The 17,832-nt window shown below is 44.1% G+C and overlaps 1 protein-coding gene across 3 annotated transcripts in view; it reads right to left on the bottom strand.

The window, feature by feature from the left end:
* TAB3 (TGF-beta activated kinase 1 (MAP3K7) binding protein 3) overlaps positions 1-16,166 on the bottom strand; it is a 117,883-nt gene extending 101,717 nt beyond the window's left edge. For 2 of the 3 annotated variants that reach the window (XM_082246735.1, XM_082246733.1), the window contains exon 1: positions 15,850-16,165. The gene's annotated coding sequence lies outside the window, so the exon portion shown is untranslated. Of the gene's footprint in view, positions 1-15,849 lie in introns of all 3 variants that reach the window. The other variant, XM_082246734.1, reaches the window with a different exon arrangement.
* Between the last annotated feature and the right edge of the window lie 1,666 nt (positions 16,167-17,832).

Below are 17,832 nucleotides of genomic sequence, written 5' to 3'. Positions count from 1 at the left end.
TATATATATATATATATATATATATATATATATATATATATATATATACACACACACATATATATACATATATATATACATATATATATATATATATATATATATATATATATATATATATATACACATACACACACACAGCTGCAAGAAAAAGTATGTGAACCCTTTGGAATGATATGGATTTCTGCACAAATTGGTCATAGATGATGATCGGATCAAATTTTAAGTCACAACAATAGACAATCACAGTCTGCTTAAACTAATAACACACAAAGAATGAAATGTTCCCATGTTTTTATTGAACACACCATGTAAACATTCACAGTGCAGGTGGAAAAAGTATGTGAACCCCTAGACTAATGACATCTCCAAGAGCTAATTGGAGTGAGATGTCAGCAAACTGGAGTCCAATCATGAGATGAGATTGGAGGTGTTGGTTACAGCTGCCCTGCTCTATAAAAAGCACACACCAGTTGTGGGTTTGCTTTTCACAAGAAGCATTGCCTGATGTGAATGATGCCTCGCACAAAAGATCTCTCAGAAGACCTACGATTAAGAATTGTTGACTTGCAAAAAAGCTGGAAAGGGTTATAAAAGTATCCCCAAAATCCTTGCTGTTCATCAGTCCATGGCAAGACAAATTGTCTATAAATGGAGAAAGTTCAGCACTGCTGCTACTCTCCCTAGGAGTGGCCGTCCTGTAAAGATGACTGCAAGAGCACAGCGCAGACTGCTCAATGAGGTGAAGAAGAATCCTAGAGTGTCAGCTAAAGACTTACAAAAGTCACTGGCAAATGCTAACATCCCTGTTAGCGAATCTACAATACGAAAAACACTAAACAAGAATGGATTTCATGGGAGCATACCACAGAGGAAGCCACTGCTGTCCAAAGAAAACATTGCTGTACGTTTACAGTTTGCACAAGAGAACCTGGATGTTCCACAGCAGTGCTGGCAAAATATTCTGTGGACAGATGAAACCAAATTTGAGTTGTTTGGAAAAAAACACACAACAAAAAGAGGCACAGCACACCAACATAAAAACCTCATCCCAACTGTAAAGTATGGTGGTGGGGGCATCATGGTTTGGGGCTGCTTTGCTGCGTCAGGGCCTAGACGGATTGCAATCATCGAAGGAAAAATGAATTCCCAAGTTTATCAAGACATTTTGCAGGAGAACTTAAGGCCATCTGTCTACTAGCTGAAGCTCAACATAAGATGGGTGTTGCAACAGGACAATGACCCAAAGCATAGAAGTCAGTCAACAACAGAATGGCTTAAACAGAAGAAAATACACCTTCTGAAGTGGCCCAGTCAGAGTCCTGACCTCAACCCGATTGAGATGCTGTGGCATGACCTCAAGAAAGCGATTCACACCAGACATCCCAAGAATATTGCTGAACTGAAACAGTTCTGTAAAGACGAATGGTCCAGAATTACTCCTGACCGTTGTGCACGTCTGATCTGCAACTACAGGAAACGTTTGGTTGAAGTTATTGCTGCCAAAAGGAGGTTCAACCAGTTATTAAATCCAAGGGTTCACATACTTTCCACCTGCACTGTGAATATTTACATGGTGTGTTCAATAAAAACATGGCAGCATTTCATTATTTGTGTGTTAAGCAGACTGTGATTGTCTATTGTTGTGACTTAGATGATGATCAGATCACATTTTATGACCAATTTGTGCAGAAATCCATATCATTCACATACTTATTCTTGCAGTTGTGTATACACACACACACATATATACACACACACACACACACACACACACACTTGATGTGTATGCATATATATATCTAGATCATAAGTGAAAACACAAAATCATGTGTAAATGTTATCAGTTTTATGCTAATATGGCAAACAGCAAAGGGTAACATGACAATTTTTAAGTCTCCCAAATGTTTGGAGAGGAGCAATATAATTAGAAATGAGTCAGACTAATAAATCTACATTTGCACAGTTGTGTGAAACTGACCCCAGCATTTAAATGTCTAGAATAAATCATGCAAGAACAGCAAATAACAATAGCCCTTCCTGGATTCACCTCGCTCTCTACATACCATTTGGCAAATGCAGCAGGCACCGGAGTACCCAAAATACCAAGAAGGCACACATTTACATATCCTTAAAATAACAGCAATTCATCAGAGGCTGTCACCTCTGTGATGACCCCTTGCTTATGGGTAGGTGCCCATTACAGGCTTAGTCAATGAGAATAAAAGGTGTCATAAACTGACATTTTCAGGGAAAAAGTAGTATTTATTTGTATATTTAGAAGTGGCAGGAATACTTAGACTAGGTAGTGGTTTCTGCACTTACACATACCTGCAAATCGTTAAACAATTTAAAAAAAAAAAAAAAAAAAATGATGTGTGCTATAGGATTTCTAGCAAATTTAGGTGGATTCAATAAAGCATGAAAGTACTAAATTATAGCAGAAGACAAACCCGACATACTGTAAGGATAACAGTAAGGATATCAGAAATTTAATATCCATACTGGAAAGTGACAACTATCATTCTCAAAACACACTCCTAGAAAACTTCAGACAGACCATGAATTCAACATGTGCTATCAATTCTCTAATATTTGCAGAGCCTGGAGAACATCATCACACCGGCATTTCACATTTCAAGACATGTACTGCCGAATGAAAATGAAATGAAAGACATTAATTCTTTCATTTCACCTGACTGTAATTTTTTCTTCTAGAGAGGACATCACACACATTTACTAAGTAAAGCATAATAAACCATGCAAAAAGCTTTGGACAAAGCAGATATCAGGGTCAATTCATAAAAACATGATGCATTTGGTGACGTGTATTTTTACCACTGAAAATTTTTAAATTTTCAATTCACTAGAGCAGCCTTATTGAACCAGGGTGCCTTTAGGTTTCTTCAGGAATGCCTTTGTCAAATGCCTAGAAATTGTCCAACAATAGTGTACAAGTCAGAAAGTGGATGAAGCCTGCTCAAGGCACCTTTCACACATGGAGTCCGTCGGACGGAATCCGTTTTTCTCAGTTGGGGATCGATCCGCCGCTGAGCAGGAGGATGACAGCTGTTCTCCGCGCTGTGTGCGGAGACACAGCTGTCAGGTCCCCATGCATCTCTATGGGGGAATCGAATGGGAACGGACCGTCTGCCGTTCTCATCCAATCCCATCTGATCCACTGGACGGATGGGAAATAGGGTTTCCATCCATCCAGATTTGACGGATCGGATGTCAGCGGACATGTCTCCGCTGACATCCGTGGCCCCATAGAGATGCATGGGGTGACCGTTCAGATCCACCAAAAAAACTGACAGGCGGATCTGAACAGTCTGCCTATGTGAAAGGGGCCTTAAGGTTACACAAAGCCACAGGTTTTCATTGTGCTCCATTAAAACCTTTCAGGCGTGGGCGTCCTGACAATCAATGACTTAAAGCAGGGATCCTCAAACTTCGGCCCTCCAGCTGTTGCGGAACTACACATCCCATGAGGCATTGTAAAACTCTGACATTCACAGACATGACTAGGCATGATGGGAATTGTAGTTCCTGAACAACTGGAGGGCCATAGTTTGAAGACCCCTGACTAAAAGTGATACTAAAGTCTTGTGTTTTTTTTTTTTTTTGTTAAAAATAAACATGTTATACTACCTGCTCTGTGCAGTGGTTTTGCACAGAGCAGCCCGGATCCTCTTCTTCTCAGGTCCTTTTTGGTGTTCCTGGCCCCTCCCTCCTATCAATTGCCCCCACAGCAAGAAGCCTGCTATGTGTTATGGGGGTACCCAAGCCGAGCCGCAGCTCCGAGTGTTCATTCAGACACAGAGCCGCAGCTTGTCCTTGCCCCCTTTCTCTCCTAATTGGCTCACTGACTTTGATTGACAGCAGCAGGAGCCAATGGCACAGCGGGGTTGCTGCACACCGAAGGATTTTTTATCTTAATGCATACTGCAAACCTGAATTTACAACCACTTTAAATCAGTTGATAAGAAGGAAGTTGGAAATCTGCACAGCATAGATAGGCACTAACATACTGGCTTTTCCACTGCATGGAACCGAACGGTTCAGCTCGCTTTTGTGCTTTTCCACTGCTGGTACCGCATGGTATGGTGTAGGAACGGTACGGTACAGCGGTGCTTTTCCACTACATGGAACTGAACGGTACGGCTCTCTAAAACAGTACCACCTCGATTGTGGTTCCAAGAGGTACCATACCCCACAATCCTTTGCATGCAGTCACTACTAGCCACTGATTGGTCAGAGAATCGTTTTTATCCCACCCACTTACTTTAGTACTACTTTAGTGGAAAAGCAAACCATACCAAACCGTACCGAACTGTTCCAACACCGTACAATGCGGTACCATGCAGTGGAAAACCAAACAGGGCCAAGCAGGGCAAAGCAGGGCCGAGTAGAGCCGAGCCGGTACTTGCAGTGGAAAAGTGCCATAATTGACTGACACGGATGTTGCTAGTGACACTAATACAGTGATCAGTCATAATACTATACACTGTGCTAATGACACTGGCTGGGAAGAGGTTAACATCAAGGGGAAATCAAGGTGTTAACTGTGTGCCTAACAAGTACTGCTTTTACTTTTATTGATCTGGTTGTTTTTACTCCCTGCTTTTCGGGGAGAAGAAACTGCCAGATTGCTGTTCTGTGTGTTTGTAAACACAGAACTCTGCTGTGACTGGATATCATTGGCTGAAATCTGCTGCAAAACTCCTGCTTTGTCCAATCACAGCACGGGTCACCAGAAAGAAACCTAGCAACATATGGCGCTTTTCCACTGCATGGAACCGTACCGGTTCGGCACATTGCCGAACCTGTACCTGAGGCCTGCTTGCAGTATATTTACTGTGAGGGGGTCGGCACTCGGCAGGTGGTAAAAGTATTAGTTTCGTTTTCTACATTTTACAATGGAGTGTCTCGAGATTGTGCAGAATTTTAAAGAGGCCTTGACTGAAAAAAAGATTGAGAAAAAAATGCTCTAGAGTTTTTTAGAACACAGATCAATTGAAATTTACTATGTGCATGTTACCCTATTGATCAATGTACATACAGTACATACACACATTTAAATGGCCAGAGAGATAGATGTACTCAAAATTCATGTGAATGTGAGAATTTATATCTTATACAGCTTACAGACATGACCCCATTAAAAGGTTGTTGCTCTCACTAACCAATTAGATCTTGGTTCCATTTTCCTAGTGCAGTGGTCTCCAAACGGTGGCCCGTGGACTGGATGCGACCCTTTTCTTGCCTTTATCTAGCCCTCGGGGTACCATTCATTCTGCTGACATCAACACTTGGGCACCCTTCCTCCCACTGACACCAACAATTATCATTAATATAATGAAAGATTTATACAGCGCCAACAGTTTGCACAGCACTTTTCAATCTAAAAGGAGACCCTACAGTAACACTACAATACAAAAGGGTTAAGCAGGCCCTGCTCATAAGAGTTTATAATTTAATAGAACAATGGGGCATTATTTGTCTGATACCAATGATGGGGCATTATTCCTCCCATTACCTACAGCTGCAATGTAATTGTAAGGTCATTTTTTTTTACTCATGGACCGCCAAATTTGAGAGATTTTCTACTCCAACTTGCCACAGTCCAGGCCCCCTGAAGTCTAAGAGCCGGTTCACATTAGCGCGACACGACTCCTTACTACTTCGGGGGCGACTTGTGCATTACCATGCACCTCGACTTCGGAGCGACTTGCAGGGACTTCACATAATGGAAGTCTATGCAAGTCGCTCCGAGGTCGCCCCGAAAAAGTACAGGACCCTTTTTCTAAGTCGTAGCGACTTGTGTCGCTCCTATTAGAATGGGTCCTGTAGCGGTCAATGGACCGCGACTTGTCAGGCTGACAAGTCGCCTGACAAGTCGCGCTAATGTGAACCAGCTCTAAAAGGACAGTATACCAGCCCTTTGTTTACAAAGTTTGGAGACCTCTTTCCTAAAGTATAAAAAGCTAAAAAACACGATTCAGTCATTTTGGGCAATTCACTTTTGCTTGTTTTCTTTTCTCAAGCTTTTTATGGACAGTAAGGACCCAGTAAGACTATGCGCTACATTAATGCAAGACATTATCGAGCATTAGGTCATGCTGCATTAAGGCAGCCCATCCATTTTAAAATATACAATTTTTTTTTTTCCCCAAACACAATGTACCAGAAAGCAAAAACTGTTTGCACCGGTCACAAAGAATATTATGGTGCACTTGCAAGGAATGGCACCACAGTACCATCATGCATTGTGGTAACAGTTGCAAAGTTGTAGTTGTATTTTGTTTATTTTTCCATGTATTAACACAACAGATCAGTGAAAATAGGCCATTATGGCTTGTTTCCACTAAGCTTTCTGGTACGGTTCGGTACGGTACGCTATTTATGCCGTTTCCATTATGAATGGTACCCTAATTCCAAACCGTACCACTTTTTTTGGTACCCTTTCGTTGGGGAACCAAGCACATTAGTACCGTACCAACAGGGTGGAGCTACACTCTGCAGAACTTTGATTGGTTGACAGAGAATCGTCTATCACAGCTTTTCTGCTACACCACGCCTATCATGAAAGGGTACTATTGGCAGTGGAAACGCAACGTGTACCGTTCCGAACCGTACGGTACTGAACTGAGCCGTACCACTCAGTGGAAATGAGGCATGATTAGTGTTACTAAACCCAGGGCCCTGCATTTACTATATCTGGTCTCCCACAGTACACAGAAATGTAACTATTTTAGTAAATATAAACGGCTAAATACCTTTTCTCATTATCAGTATATAGCAGTCTTGTGACTTCGATCAAGCCCTTGTTAAAACTGGTAGGAGGAGTTTTCATTCTCCTCTGACTGTCCTATGAGGCTGCATGACCCCTGACCCTCTGTCTGGACAGTGCTAATTAGCCCTGTGCTGATCACATGCACCCTCCTAAAACAAAGAAAAAAAAAAACAATATACACACACGCACACCTCTTTAGCAATACACACAAAACTGAGCATGAGTAGAGTGTTTCCTGGGGCTCTGTACTATCAGGAGACAAATTGAAAACAGTAAAAGAAGGGGAGGATCAGAGAAGACAAGTTTAAACAGCCTTTTTATACAATGCGCAGGATTGAGCTCCACAGTGAATATAACAAGCATGCTTTACTACGTATACACACTGATTTTACTGTTGTGGGTTTGGGAAGGCACAGTGGTGTAGTGGTTAGCACATTCACCTATCAGCAAGAGGGTCGCTGGTTCGAATCCCAACCACTACACTACCTGCCTGGAGTTTGCATGTTCTCCCTGTGCCTGCGTGGGTTTCCTCTGGGTACTCCGGTTTCCTCCTACACTCCAAAAGACATGCTGGTAGGTTAATTGGATCCTATATAAAATTGGCCCTAATATGTATGTATGAATGTGAGTTAGGGACCTTAGATTGTACGCTCCTTGAGGACAGGGACTGATGTAAATGTGTAATGTATATGTAAAGCGCTGCGTAGTTGACAGCGCTATATAAGTCCCTGAAATAAAAGGGTAAGTTCACCTTTACAGATCCTGAACAGAACCTATGTGAGCAAGCCCCCTAGGAAGCAGTCACCTGTACTGGGCAAATCAACTGCATTCCCCACCCCACATTCACACAAACAATGGGTATGTTTAAATGACGCTGCACGGCAGAGTGCCTCAGTCTCCTTGAAGGCTCATTCAGGTGAGTTCAGACTAGGATCTGAATGTGCCTGAGCTCAATTCTAATAATTAGTTTACTGGATGGGGAGCCTTAGGCCCCTTTCACACATGCTGTCCGTTTGTCCGTTTTTCATCCATCCATTGACGGATGAAAAACGGACATCAATGTATCTCTATGTAAAAACGGATGACAATGGATGATCATCAGTTAACATCCATTTTCATCCGCTTCCGTCAATGTCCGTTTTTTTGAACGTATGAATGCCCTATTTTTCATCCATCAAAAAAAACGGATCGGATGAAAAACGGATGACAACGGATGAAAAACGGATTACAACCGATGAAAAACATATAACTGACGAAAAACGGATGAAAAACGGATAACTGACGAAAAACGGATGAAAAACAGATAACAACTGATGAAAAACGGATGACAACTGATGAAAAATGGATGAAAAACAGATGAAAAATTGATACATTTTGACGTGACTGAACTGATGAACTGAACGGACCCTATGTGTGAAAGGGGCCTTATACTGCAGGATCACATCTGTGTTTTAATCCCATCAATACATCCAAGCATGTTCAGATGTAGAACATCAATATGCCAGCCAATTTAGTATCACTAATCATGTTCAAATGCCAGCTTGCTGTGTGATGGATAAACCCCACAGCCACCCTCTAGATTGTAAGCTTACATGAGCAGAGCTCTTGTATTGACTTCTAGTGCAAACTGTACTATCTCCCTATATTTTTTTAAAGCTCTGCACAAACTGTTGGGGGAATATAACTCCTGAATAATAATAATAAATGATAATACAGCCGACATTGGAAAAGATATGCTTCCACTCTAAATTGGAAATATGTACATATTGTCATATGGTTTCCAATTATTTGCGGTCCCGCCAAAGTACATTTACTGTGGCGGGGTGGCATCGGCACAGTGGATTACTGGTTATGGATATTTGGTAACCGGGTAACGTGATCGCTATGATTGGTCATAGTGATCACATGATAACAATGTAAACAACCTGTCATGAATGGCTTTCCATTCATAAATAGTTTGCTTACTGATGTGATCTGTAATTGGCCCAAAGCAATCACATGGTACCTGGCTACCTGTACCATGTGATTAGCCTAAGCAATCACAGATCACAACAATAAGCAAGCTGTTCAAGAATAGTTGACCTATTAATGACCGCTACAATTATTGCTTATACAGTGATCATTGTATAAGCAATAACAGTGTATAAAAATTGAAAAAAGAAAAAACCCTGATCGACGTTTTGAGTCGTAGGTGCTCTGCCGCATGCATTTACGTTTGTACGCGCATATATGTGGGGGGGGCCCTCTAATTTTTTTTGGGGGGGGGGGCGGGGGAGCCTAAAACAGTTTTTTTTTTCCTTTCAAAATATTCAGTCTTTCATTTAGCAAAAAAATAAATAAAAAATCCAGTGTCAAACAAATACCACCAAAAGAAAGCTCTATTTGTGAGAAAAAAAAATTATATACATTTTTTTTTTTTTTGCATACAGTGTTGCATGATTGCGCAATTAGTTAAAGTAGCACAGTGCTGAATAGCAAAAAAAAGCTTTGGTCATGAAGGGGGTAAAACCTTCCAGGGGGTCAAGTGATTAAAGTAAATGTAAAACCAAAAACTTAAACCTCATTCAAAAAAGGTAAAAATAATTTTAATATACAACCCTGATTCCAAAAAAGTTGGGAGAAAACCTACATAAAAACAGAATGCAAATATTTGCAAATCTCTTAGACCAATAAAGTGTCGCCCCCTCTCCTTTGATTGATAGGCATGCAGAGGAGACTCATGTACAAGCATGAGTGAAGGGAGCATGGCCCCCAAGGCCTTAGCCTGAGAGTTCAGGGCTGGAAGTGTCTATAATGTCACTTTCTGCCCGCTTAGCTCCTCTGGACCATGACCATCATAGTTGCCAACATTCCCAAAGTTCCAGACACATTCATGGACTCTTGACAGCTGTCCCGATAAGACCTTCTCCTGAGCCGAGTCTGGGAAGGTAACCGCTGTGAATATACTTCATTTGACGTGTAAAGCAGGGGAGGGGAGTTCAGTGACATCACAACTCTACCTCCTTAGCCGTGGGCCGTAGACACACCCTCAGATCCAGATTTTTCAAAGGAATGCGACAAGAAAACAATGGGGTACACGGTATGCGCTTTTCATGTTTATTGCACAAACTATCAAATGATGCATGTCTTTTATAATTGCTGAACATGGGGTTTACAACCACTTTAAGCTCAGAAAATATACCTTTTAAGAAACAAAATAAGGTCGTTTTGAAATTGATGGCAGCATTATGTCTTTACCACGGTGTAGCATCTCCTTACCTGAATGATGGGTTCAGCGCGGTTGCACATTTCCGGGAGGGTTGTGTATTGACAATCTACCAGAACCCTGCCTCCCCGGTGCAGATCAGGGGCGCACTGTAATCGCTTTGTCCTTAGGGCACAGCTGATAACAGATCGGAGTAAAGAGCCAATCACAGCAGCTCTTTACCATGTGATCAGCTGTGTCCAATCACAACGTAAATAGGATTTTCTGGTTATCAGCAGTCCTTTCCTTGCGCTGAGAGAAGAGCCAGTAAGCGGCAATCCACATCGATAATCCTGATTACAAGTACAGTGAGTAAACCACGAGCGCCATTCGAAGTGTAGCAGTAAACCATTTCAAAGGGTGGTCCTTTGCTTTAGTATCATGGGGGTCCCTCTCAGTACAGTCACAGCTTTGTCCTAGGAGTGGGGGGGGGGTCGCATGGGTGCTGACTGGAGGCTTTTTCCTGTTCCGTGGTAAGCTGTGGCTCATCCATCCGGGGGCACTTCCTTGATGCTGGGCTGTGGACGTACGGTGACACGTTGCGGAGCATGATCTCCTCCTTCAGGCGTGATGAGCCTCAGCTTACCACGGAATAGGGAAGCCCCCACTCACTTACTTTTACAAAACTTTATAACAAAATGTTTGGCCTTTTTGTTTTTTGCTTAAAAAAAAAAACTGTGGTGATTAAGGCCCCGTTCACACTGGGGCGATCCGACTTGCCGGGGCGACCTCATAGGTCGCGGCACGCAGCTCGCACAGCGACCTCGGAGCGGCCGGCACGGACTTCATAACATTGAAGTCTATGCAGGTCGCTCCGGGTCGCCCCAAAGAAGCTCCGGACCCTTTTTCTAAGTCGGAGCGACTTGTGTCGCTCCTATTAGAACGGGTCCATAGCTTCTCTATGGCGAGCGACCTACGGCGACCTGTCAGGCGACCAGGTCGCCTGACAGGTCGCCCCAGTGTGAACGGGGACTAAATATCACTAAAAAAGCTTGGTTTAAAAAATAAATAAATAAAAAAAAATAAACATTTCATATGGGTGCCCACGCAATTCTCATTCAGAGTGCGACAGCGCTGAGGCTGCATTCACATGTCAGCATTTGGATCCCGGGCAGAACCGCCGCGGTTCCGCCCGCGATCCGGAGATTATTGCAAATCGCGGGACGCCTAGCGTTGCCCGTTGATTTGCAATAGCCCCCCAAATGCCGAACGATGTTGCCGCGATTTCCGCTTCCCGAATCGCTGCAACATCGCGCAAACAAAATCGCGGGACGCAATATGCTCCAAAGAAGTACAAGAGCTTCTTTGGAGCGTATTGCGTCCCGCGGTTTTGTCACGATTCGGCAGGCGGAAATCGTGGCAACATCGCTCGGCGTTTGGGGGGCTATTGCAAATCAACGGGCAACGCTAGGCGTCCCGCGATTTGCAATAAATCTCCGGATCGCGGGCGGAACCGCGGTGGTTCTGCCCGCGATCCAAACGCTGACATGTGAACGGAGCCTGAAAGCTGAAAATTGGCCTGGGCAGGAAGGGGGTGAAAGTACCTGGTAGGCAAATGGTTAACATGTAAACATCTGGGAATGGAGGAGAACCAGCTACTGGAGTTTTGGGAGAGGAATACTGTCCCATTGTCATCCGATATAGGATTCTAACCGCTCAACAGTTCTGGGTCTTCTTTGTTGCATTATTTATTTCAGGATGCACCAAATGTTTTCAGTTGGTGGAAGGTCCGGACTGGAGGAAGGCCAGTTGAGCAACCTGACTCTTCTACTTCTAAGCCATGCTGTCACAGACACAGTATGCCAGGGCTCGACAAATCCCAGACGCCAGGTCAAAATTGCGACTAGAAATTGCATCCTGGTGCCTGGACTTTAGTCAGCCCATTCACTGTTGGCACTAGCATATCAGGCGTGAGCATAGATTGCTATAACGCAGGAGTCGACAAACGATTGGCTGCGACGCACGCTAATCACCAGGAATCTCCATTCAAGTCCCTCCTCCTTCTACCCTATTGGCCGTCTCCTTGTGGTCTTTTTTTTCCCCTCTCTCTCTCTCTCACAGGCAAGGCCCGCTTATGTATTTTGAGTGCTAGTTGGATAGGCTGCGGACTTCTTGCCTGTGATTGGCCTCAGCGGCTGTCAATCATGTAGGGAGTTAAGTGGCTGGGCTACCCGCATCTCTTGCTTATGGCTTGGAAGGCTGTTGCTGGTCCAGGTGGCCACAGCGGCTCGGAGCCCTGTCTGTGGCTGACCTCAGTAATTGCCATTGGTGGCGGCGTTTGTCTTGCCGGGCTGATTACATGGCGCTGTGCAAGAGGCGCCATCCCAAGAAGAGGTGTGCCCAGTGTAGCTTAGTGTCAGCTCCATTCATTGATCCCTTCACTTAATGACCCCCTCCTCCCGCAGGCTCCTCAATGTTGTCAGGGTGAGGAGAGACGTCTGTTCCAGGCAGCGGTCAGAGCTCCTCTCCATCCCCCTCTATGTTATTGTAGTTCCTGAGGACTCCCCTGTGTGTATATGTCCTTTCTGGCAGCCTGGCCTGTAGCTGGTCCCTCCCAGGCTAGAGGAGGAGGTTGTGGAATGGAAGGGTCAGGCTGTCATTTACTTGCTGAATCCTGGGTCAGAGCAGGCAGCAGCAGTGTGTCTCTGGAAGCAGCTCTCTAGGGGAGGAGGAGAATGGAGTTCAAGTATTGATTTAGGACACTAAACGGTCGGTCTCTAAGGGGGGGAAGGCTTGCTTATACAAGGTGTGTTCCCAACCTCAAAAATGAAATTTTCAAAATGCAGCACAACTTCCCTTCTATAATCATACTAACTGCTGCCTGCTCGCCCACAATACATTTCCTGCGGGTGGGTGGCATGAGCAGGCAGCTACATGTACATTATCCAGCCTGTTCCAAGTTAGGGGAACACATGTGGGCGCTCCCTGCTGTTTCGCGCTGACATTGGCTAAAGCGCAAATTTGTCAGCAGGTCCCAGCCAAAGATTTTTGGCCGAGACCTGCTAATTGGCTGTAGCCAATCACAGCACAGGGTCCTGTGTTACGAAACACACAGGGCTCTGTACACAGGACAGTGATCTTTGCAAGTTAAAAAAAAAAAAACTGGCTCCTGACTTTTTTAGCACCCGCGATCGCTCCCCGTAGAGACAGAACGGCGGTCTGCTGATGTAAACATGGCAGACCGCTGTTCTGTCAGTAATGAACACAGGAACCCTGTGTTACTCCTATTTAGGAACACAGGTCTCTGCATTCGTCCAGCAAACCCATCCCCCACACAGTTAGAAAGCACTCCTTAGGGACACACTTAACCCTTTGATCGCCCCTGGTAGTAATGTCACTGGTCTCCCCCAAAACTGTCAAAAATATCAGTTAGGTGTCCAATCTGATCGCCACAATGTCACAGTTACGCAAAAAAAAAAAAAAAAAAAAAAAAAATCGCTGATCGCCGCCATTAATAGTAAAAAAAAATAAATATGACATAAATCTTTCCCCTAGTTTGTAGACATGATAACTTTTGTGCAAACCAATCAAAATATGCTTATTGGGATTTTTTTACCAAAAATATGTAGCAGAATACATACTGGCCTAAAGTGATGAAAACATTTGGTTTAAAAAAAAAAAAAAAAAAAAAAAATATTGTTCTTTTCAGAATTGTCGCTCTTTTTTGTTTATAGCACAAAATATTAAAATTGCAGAGGTGATCAAATACCACCAAAAGAAAGCTCTATTTGTGGGAGAAAAAAAGGACATCAATTTTATTTGGGTACAGCGTCGCATGACCGCGCAATTATCAGTTAAAATAACGCAGTGCCATATCGCAAAAAATGGCCTGGTCATTATGGGGATACAACCTTGTGGTCCTTAAGTGGTTAAAAGAGAACACTAAAGGGCCATACACACTATGAGATTTTCTGAAAACTTTTTCCTTCAGATTTACCTTTTCTATGTAGTGCAAGGGCCTGCCAGATTGCATACAAATTGAAAGTGTTTAGGATTGACCTCATATTATCTGGTTTTGGTAAATCTAAGGCTGCATTCACACTTGAGCGTAGCGTTTTTTACCGCGATTTTAACCGCGATTTTACCGCGATTTTTTCAGGCGTTTTTCATTGACATCTATCAAAAACGCTGGTAATCAGCCCAAAAAGAAGCTCATGTACTTTTTTCAGCTATAGGCGTTTTGCAAAACGCTCAGATGTGAACAGGAGCCATTTAAATGAATGGGGTTTTACTTGTTGGGCGTTTTGGAAGTGTTTCTTTTGAGCGTTTTTGGAGCTGAAAACGCCCAGGTGTGAATGGAGCCTAAAGGAAAAAGTCTTCAGAAAATCGTATAGTGTGTATGGCCCATTAGTGTTCATGCCATAAAGGTTCTTACACCGGCACCTCCCTGTTCTAGGCCTCTTGCACACTGCAGCTGGAAAAATCTTAGTGCGTTTTTTTTTTTTTTTAACGGAGTTAAAACATAGCCCATTTTTGACAATGTGCCTGTAAACAGAGGGGCGTAAACAAATGCCCATTATTCCTCACTTTAAAAAAAAAAAAAATAGGAAAATCTGCGTTCTCAGACAGTATTTTGTGCCGGTGTGCACAAATACGCACACATGAGCAGAAATATGAATGGATTTTCCCTAGAAAGATATTGTGTGTGCAAATGCACATACAGGCACAGCGCGCAAATTCAGGTCAAACAAGGTCCTAAAATTACGGCCAAAGAAAGCAGAAGCTCAAACATCAGTACCGTGTGCAAGAGGCCATAGAGAAGGGGGTCTCACAGCCGGTTCACATTAGCGCGACTTGTCAGCCTGACAAGTCGCGCTCGGTCGCGGTCCATTGACCGCTACAGGACCCGTTCTAATAGGAGCGACACAAGTCGCTCCAACTTAGAAAAAGGGTCCTGTACTATTTCGGGGCGACCTCGGAGCGACTTGCATAGACTTCCATTATGGGAAGTTCCTGCAAGTCGCTCCGAAGTCGTGGTGCAATGTAATGCACAAGTCGCCCCCGAAGTAGTAAGGAGTCGTGTCGCCTCAGTGTGAACCGGCTCTTAAACTGACGGCCCTCCAGCTACAAGCCCCATCATGCCTCTGCCTAATGCTTATAACTGTCAGCCTTGCAATGCCTCATGGAGAACTGTAGTTCTGCAACAGCTGGAGGGCCACCACTTTGAGACCCATGCCATAGAGTGACAATGTGCTGTCCCTGTCTACCACCTGTTTTCCTGGGATGTCACCCTGTCACACACTCTACCAATGGGGACCACAAACAGTTCTACTGCCGTGCCGCCAGACCGTCCCTAGTAATGATGATCAGCTGTTCTTCTAGTGCAGGGGGGAGGCAACATCAGCACACTAGAGTGAAACTACAAATCCCGGCATACCTGTGGCTGTCAAAGCCTCATGGGACGTCCACAACACCTGCAGTGCTACCACTACTGTAGTGCATGGGCAGGAAGTGGCTGCAAAGAGGTCATAAGGAACCAGCGTCACCAAGATGCACATGAAAAAAAAAAAATATATATATATATATATATATATATATATATATATATATACACACACACACACACACACACACACATAACAGATGGCCCTTGCTATTTCAGTAGGGGGTAACATTCCAGAAGTTTAAATTGTTTTTCTAAAACTGTATGCATATTCATATATTAGGACTTATTTTTTAACCCACATAAAAATATTGAAGAAAAAGGTAAAGTTGAAATAAAAGATTCCTATGTAATGATGTAGCATTCACACTGTGCCCTGTTTGGTCCCTGTCTCTGGGTTATATTCCCCCTTCCCCCACACCCTACCTGTACGGGGAAGAAGCTCGGCTGCTGTGCTCACTGCTTTCCCATGTCGGTGCCCCAGTGTCAGGAAGCCCGGCTTGGTGACACCGTATAGCAGCAGACTGTCAGTGCTCCATGTCAGGCCAGCACACAGGCGGATCCCGGGCCCGCTGAACGCCGTGTGACGTCACCAGGCCGGTACGCCGCACAGCGGGTGCTGGAGATGTCACAAATCGCTGGGATGATGATGATGTACTGAGCCTCTCCAGCACAGAGCCCACACTCACTTCCTACATCCGGTCCCGTGGTCGCGTGACGTCGCCAAGCCAGAGCTGGAAAGGGCAGGACGGTGAACGGCTCTGACTGGTTATCGCGAGAAGTGACGAGAGGGGCGCTGAGAACACATTGTGTAGCGTAGGCGGCATGTGATGGGGACGTTAATATAGTTCGTGTATATCCCGTGAAAGATATTACGGGTCTAAAGTCTATCAGACAAGGAGGGTGCTCCTCAATAGTTATGGCGTACTTTGCAGGTGTATAGTGCCACAGAAGACTGGAGTGTACTTATAACCTGAACCTGAGGAGAAGACCCATCAGCTTGGCTCGACTCGGAGCGAAAAATGCGACTTGCGTTGGGGTGCCATTAATTCTAAGACCGCATTCGCACTTGAGAGACCCTGCTGTGTTGCGTGTTTTTCGAGCAGCGCTATTCATTTTTAATGGGCTTTCTTCCACTTCAGAAAAACTCCATAAAAGCTCATTTACCAAATTCTGGCACTGAGCCAGGTGCGTTTGGCTACGATTTTTGTGCGTTTTGTCGCATGACAATCACAGCAAAATCACACCGTGTTTGGGGTGCCATTGGATAATAATGGCACTCAGTGTTTTGCTGCACATCTACCCGTGATTCCAATGCCTTTAGGCAGGGCTTTTTTTCTCAAAGAATAGGTGCAGGAACTCTCCCTTTCTGAGTCAACCCTTTTCTCCGCCCCTACCCACCTCCGAGGAATGTTCCTTGGTTCCACCTTGCCATCTCCCAGTACTGCCCTTTATGGAGAATACAGAACCAAGTATAACTTTTATTGTGGCAAGTAATCTGTTAATGAGAACAAGAAAAGCAGTAAAATAGATCCCCTGCAGCCAGCAACAATAATAGACCCTACATCAATAATACCCCCCCCCCCCCCAAAAAAAATGCACCCACAGCAACAATGGACCCCCCCCAGTAACTATAGATCCCCCAACAAGAACAAATCTCCCCACACCCAGCATCAACAGACCCCTCCCTCAAATAGAACTCTCTCAGGACAAATGACACCCCAGCAACATAAGACCCACCCCACCAATAATAGATCCTCCACCAATAACAATAGACTTCCAAAGCAATGGTAGATCCCCCCTGTGCAAAAATGGATCCCCTCCAGCTACAATAGACCCCCCCCCCAGCAGCCAGCATCAGTAGACCCTTCAGCACACCCCAGCACCCTTTGCATACATTCAGTACTTGAGGTGCCAGAACAGAGTTCCCCAGCGTTCCTGCTGAAAAAAAAGCTCTGCCTTTAGGTGTGACCAGCACCTAAATGGCACACCAAACATGGTGCAATTTTTCCACATGTTTGGATCTCACAGCAAAGGAGAACTGGCAAAAACTTTTTTCCATGTCCATATTGCTGATCTACCTTCACAGACTATGCCATCCATCTTCTTATTAGCTCAGTAGTTCCTCTGTAATAGCCTGGTGATTTTTTTTTCCATCTGCACCCCCAGCCACCGGTCTTTGGACAGCCTATTTGTTTTTTTAAAGGTAACTTTATTGCACATAAAAAAATAATGTACAAAATGGTCTGAACGACAAACAAAGAAAAATGAAGAGCCAACAATGCTCAAACATCACATTAGTCAATATATAAAGCATCAATTTATAATATACAAGAAAATAATTGAATATAAAAAAGAAGTATATCCAACATTTGATCACAGGCAGAAATCAAACAATTCAATACAAGA

This window comes from Pelophylax lessonae (assembly GCF_965119305.1).
Source record: "Pelophylax lessonae genome assembly, chromosome: 2".
Taxonomy (NCBI): domain Eukaryota; kingdom Metazoa; phylum Chordata; class Amphibia; order Anura; family Ranidae; genus Pelophylax; species Pelophylax lessonae.
Note: the sequence above shows the minus strand (reverse complement) of the source record. Positions and strands in the feature narration are given on the sequence as shown.